General features: G+C 41.7%; 1 pseudogene; it reads left to right on the top strand.

Moving 5' to 3' along the window:
- The first annotated feature begins 2,119 nt into the window (after positions 1–2,119).
- The window catches only part of LOC107058512 (uncharacterized), a 4,651-nt pseudogene continuing 1,013 nt past the window's right edge, over positions 2,120–5,757 (top strand).

The following is a 5,757-nucleotide window of genomic DNA, read 5'->3' as shown; positions in this document are numbered from 1 at the left end:
TGGCCGTGACAGGGCCTCACAAATCAGTCCTAACTTGATTAGGACTCATTTTAAACATTCCATTTTGAATTACTTTAGGTCGTTTTTTAGGGGAGAATGGAGCATCCGACGTTACATAAGAGGAACAAAAAGAAACTTGGGGGGGAGATTTTAGATTGAGATTATTGTCTTCGGTTGGACATAGTTCCTTTCGATCTTGAGACTATCAAGTTGTTGTTGATTTACCGATTATTTTTGTAAGTAATTCTTAATATGTTTTCATTATCTATGATTGATTCTTTGCATAAAAACATGAGTGGCTAAACGTCAAGATTGGGTGTGTGGGATCTATGATGATATTCTAGTTGCGATTTCGTAAAATTAGTAAAAAGGCAAAAATTTGTTTACAACTAGTAGTTTACAGCTTTCATCATCATTTTAGTCTATTGAGTGCACGCTTTAGACAGGCTTGTATCTAGTGTTTGTTCGAGAGAAAAACACCAGTTGGGAAAAAGCTAAACTAAGTTACGAATTGGAGTTAAGGTCGGATTTCGAGAGAAGGGATCTTTAACACCGGATTAAATTAAGCGAAGTCGAATATCGATAACACTTTAAGTTCGAGAGAATTAGAGTGGATATTATCTAATTAGGCTGAGAAGCGTTAGATTTATCTAAGTCGCTAAGAGTCTGTAAATATTGATTTACTTGACACTCAATATACGGAAGAGCGCGGTAAAATACATTTCAATCAAACCCAATTTACTTTCCACGTTATTTGTTTAGGAAATGGTAACAACAATTGAGTAAACGCGACCGTGAAACTTTATCTGTGAAGAAATTCTCTATGGAATCGACCTCAACTCTAGTTGAATTATGCAAATTGACAACGACCGTTTACACTTCTTAGTTGGAGTGTAAGTTTGGACGTAATAAAGTTTGGCACCGCTGCCGGGGAATTTCAATTCAGAAGTGTTTTACTAGATTTTATTCGATTTGTAGTTATATTTCCTAATTTTACGTTTTGTTTTGTGTTTGTGTCTCTTTTAGGTGATTGCTACTGTGTATGCCAAGTACCAGGAGTAAAGGAGTTCCATTGATCTCTTACGACTCAGAACTCGAAAAGACCCTTCGAAAAATGGTGAATACACAAGAACTGGAGGCACAAAGACAAAGGTTGGGACTAGAAGCTGAAGTCGCTGCAAGAGGTGTTCAGCAGAATGGCGGTAACAACCAACCTAGGGTGGTAGATGAGAATAGAGGAGTGGATGGATTGATCCCTCCCTAGCGCCAACCAATAGCTCCAAGGGGTAGAGCTCAGCATCCAGCGCATATGATATATGATGAAAATGATGCAGATTTGGATGGAGCTGGAGCCACTGGAGCGATAGTGTTACATGTACTACCTCCAGGTGTTAAGTTCACAATCACCAGCACTATGATTCAATTGTTGAACCTTAATGGTATGTTCAGGGGTGCCGCTGGTGATGATGCAAATCAGCACTTGATGAACTTTGTGGCTATCTGTAAGTCACAAGAGATTCCTGGGGTAAATCAAACAGTAATGAGATTGAGGCTGTTTCCATTGTCCCTTACGAGAGAGGCGACTAACTAGTTGAATGAGATGCCAGATGACTCCATCAGAACTTGGAATGAGTTGAAGGAAGCTTTCCTGGAACGATTCTTCCCAGAATCAAAAGAGCTGCAGATGAAGGACAAGATTAGTACACACAAGCAACTACCAGGAGAAGCCATGCACGCTACTTGGTGGAGGTTCAACCAAAAGTTAAAGAAATGACCCAACCATGATCTTACTGAAAGACATCTTAAACAGGCCTTTTATAGGTCTCTGAATTATGTTACTAAACCTGTTGTTGATGCAGTTTGTGGAGGCTCATTTATGAGGAAGCCATTTGCAGAAAGCATGCAACTATTAGATGATGTCTCAAAGAACAACAGAGCATGGTACACAAGAGATGCAGAGGTAGGAGAGCTCGGGTATATATTTGAACTTTCAGCTAATCAATGTAAGAGAGAAGAAGAAAGGGACCAAGACATGGCACATATGAGGACTCAAATAGACTTGCTCACAAAGCACATTGTTGCCAAGTCTGAAAAGGTGAATGTTGTGGGACAGTAGCACATGTATGAAGATCAGGATCTTGACATTGTTGAGAAAGCTAACTATTTGGGAAATCAAGGAGGTTTCCGGAATTATAACTCTGGAAATCAAGGTTACAATTCTGGAAATGCAGGTCGGAGCTATGCTAGGGATGGTCAATATGAAAGGCCAGCAAATAGAGATCAAGGAAACTGGCAAAACAGAGAGGGGTATATGAATGACCGCAATGGTGTATATGTACCTCTAGGTAATAGAGATCGGGTGAGTGGTAGTTCTAACGGGTCCAAACTGAAAGACATGATGGCTAAGGTACTTCAAAAGGTTGAGTCAACCGATGCAGGGGTGAAAGAAATGAAAGGTGACTTCTCGAGCATGAGTCAGTTGGTGGACTCTCACACCACCTCCATTAAACAAATAGAGCAGCAGTTGGGGCAACTCTCAACCTCAATGAATTCGATAAAGAACGGATCACTACCGAGTGATACCATTCAAAATCCCAAGAAGGAAGGACACTGCATGGCCATAGCCACCAGGAGTGGTAAAGTTCTTTCTGACCCTATTTCTGCAGGTACTAAGTATGAACAGGTCTTGGAGGAAGCTAGCATAGAGGAGAATGAGAATATACAGGTAGATGATCAGGGAGAGGCTCATCAATCTCAACCTAAAGCACAACATTCGAGAGGAAAAAAGAAAGAGGTTCAGGAACACCTGCCCTTACAGCAGATTACCAGGCCACCTCCTCCTTTCCCTCAAAGGCTTAAAAAGAAAGCTGAAGATGGAAAGTTTACGAAATTCATCACCATGGTAAAACAACTTTCAGTAAACATTCCATTGGTTGAATCCCTAGAGCAGATGCCAGGATATGCCAAGTTCATGAAAGACTTGGTCACCAAGAAAAGAGCTGTAAGTAATGATTTCTCTAACGGTGTCCATCATTGCAGTGCCATTGCTACCAGATCTCTGGTGCAGAAAAAGGAGGATCCAGGTGCATTCACAATACCATGCACCATTGGGTCAATTAAGTTTGCAAAAGCTCTATGTGATCTGGGAGCTAGCATAAATCTGGTGCCTTTAGTCATTTATAAAAAGTTAGGCTTGGGAGTACCAAAACCTACATCAATGAAGTTGATGATGGCTGATAGGTCAGTAAAGAGACTAGTGGGCATCCTGTGTGATGTACTGGTAAAGGTGGACACTTTCATCTTTCCAGCTGATTTTGTGATTCTAGACTGCGAAGTGGATTTTGAGGTTCCCATAATTTTGGGAAGACCCTTTTTTACCACAAGAAGGGCTTTAGTGGATGTTGAGAGAGGAGAGTTGAAGTTCAGACTCAACACAGATGAGGTAAGGTTCAACATTTGCAGGTCAATAAAACAGCCACGAAATATGAATATGATATCTGCAATAGAGATAGTCACTGATGAAGACATGAGGGTACGTATAGAAGTAAGAATGGTTGGTGAAACATTAACAGCACTACTGATGAACTTTGATGTGGATTTCCGGTCTGATTATGTAGAGACCGTGAATGCTTTGCAGGGTATGGAACACATTCGTATGTGCCAAAGAAATTGGACTTGGACTTGAAAAACAGGCCAAGTCCTCCAGCGAAACCATCCATTGAGGAGCCACCAGTGTTAGAGCTGAAACAGTTACCCAATCACCTCAGGTATGTATTCTTGGGTATTAATAACACTTTACCCGTGATATTGGCTGCAAATTTGAATGAAGAGCAAGTACAAGAGGTGATCAAGGTGCTAAAAAGATACAAAAGAGCCATTGGATGGACCATCGCTGATATAATTGGGATACCTCCAGGTATTTGCACGCATAAGATTCAGCTTGAGGAAGACTGCAGCCCGAGTATTGAACACCAACGGAGGTTGAACCCACATATGCAAGAAGTGGTTAAGAAAGAAATAATCAAATGGTTAGATGTTGTGGTGGTCTATCCTATTTCTGATAGCCATTGTGTTAGTCCAGTGCAATGTGTGCCTAAAAAGGAAGGCATGACTGTGGTAGCGAATGCCAAGAATAAATTAATCCCGCAGAGACCCGTCACTGGATGGCGAGTGTGCATGGATTACATGAAGCTGAACACGTGGACTTTGAAAGATCATTTCCCCATGCCTTTCATTGACCAGATGCTTGACATGTTGGCGGGTAAATGATGGTACTGTTTCTTAGATGGATACTCTGGCTACAACCAGATATCAATTGCACCTGAAGATCAGGAAAACATCACCTTTACATGTCCTTATGGCACCTTTGCGTTTAAACGTATGCCATTTGGACTATGTAATGCACTAGCCACATTTCAAAGGTGTATGATGTCCATCTTTTCAGACATGGTTGAAGACACTCTAGAGGTATTTATGGATGACTTCTCTGTAGTAGGCGATACTTTTGATGACTGTTTGTTGAATCTTAGCAGGGCTTTACAGAGATGCGAGGAAGCCAACTTAGTGCTAAATTGGGAAAAGTGCCACTTTATGGTAAATGAGGGCATAGTCCTTGGACACAAGGTGTCACAGAAAGGAATTGAAGTCGACAAGGCTAAGATTGAGGTGATTGAAAATTACCTCCGCCAATCTATGTGAAGGGTGTTCGAAGCTTCCTAGGACACGCCGGATTCTATAGGCGTTTCATCAAAGACTTCTAAAAAATTGCACACCCCATGTGCAAGCTTTTAGAGAAGGAGGTGAAATTTGTCTTTGATGAGTTGCCTTAAAAGCTTTTGAATGCCTAAAAGAGAAACTGATTTCAGCACCAGTGATTATTGGTCCAGACTGGGCGGCGCCATTTGAGGTGATGTGTGATGCCAGTGGGACTACATTAGGAGTTGTGTTGGGACAAAAGCGCAACAGGATGTTCCATCCGATTTACTATGCTAGTAAGTCGCTAAATGGGGCACAGCGAAACTACACAGTCACTGAACAGGAACTATTGGCTGTAGTGTATGCTTTTGAAAAGTTCAGAGCTTATCTTCTGGGCACTAAAGTGATAGTTCACACACACCATGCTACTTTGAGACATTTCATGGCAAAGAAAGATGCCAAGCCTAGGCTGATCAGATGGGTATTGCTTCTTCAAGAGTTTGACTTCGAAGTGAAAGACAGGAGAGGTTGTGAGAACCAGGTAGCTGATCACCTGTCTAGTTTGGAAGTTGCAAAGAAGGAAGAACTTGAGCTCGAGATAGATGACACATTCCCGGATGAGCAGGTATTAGCTGCTACTCTTGACCTTATTCCTTGGTTTGCTGATTATGCTAATTTTCTGGTCAGTGACTTAATGCCTGAGGGACTAACATATCAGCAAAAGAAAAGGTTCCTGCATGATGTAGACAAGTACTTTTGGGATGAACCATATCTGTACAAGGTGTGTGCTGACAATATAATTAGGCGATGTGTTTCGGAAGTCGAAATGTTGCATATCTTGGAGGCCTGTCACTCATCTCCAGTTGGTGGTCATCATGGTGGTGCTCGAACAGCTCACAAGATACTTCAATGTGGGTATTACTGGCCTATAATTCATCAAGATGCAGTGGATATAGTAAGGAGTTGTGATGTGTGCCAGCGGCAAAGAGCCATCTCTCGGCGCCATGAGCTACCCATGACACCTATTCTAGAGGTGGAATTGTTTGATGTGTGGGGTATTGA

The sequence above is a fragment of the Solanum tuberosum genome, unplaced genomic scaffold (assembly GCF_000226075.1).
Source record: "Solanum tuberosum cultivar DM 1-3 516 R44 unplaced genomic scaffold, SolTub_3.0 scf00514, whole genome shotgun sequence".
Lineage (NCBI taxonomy): Eukaryota > Viridiplantae > Streptophyta > Magnoliopsida > Solanales > Solanaceae > Solanum > Solanum tuberosum.
This window is presented reverse-complemented; position numbering and strand designations above follow the sequence as displayed.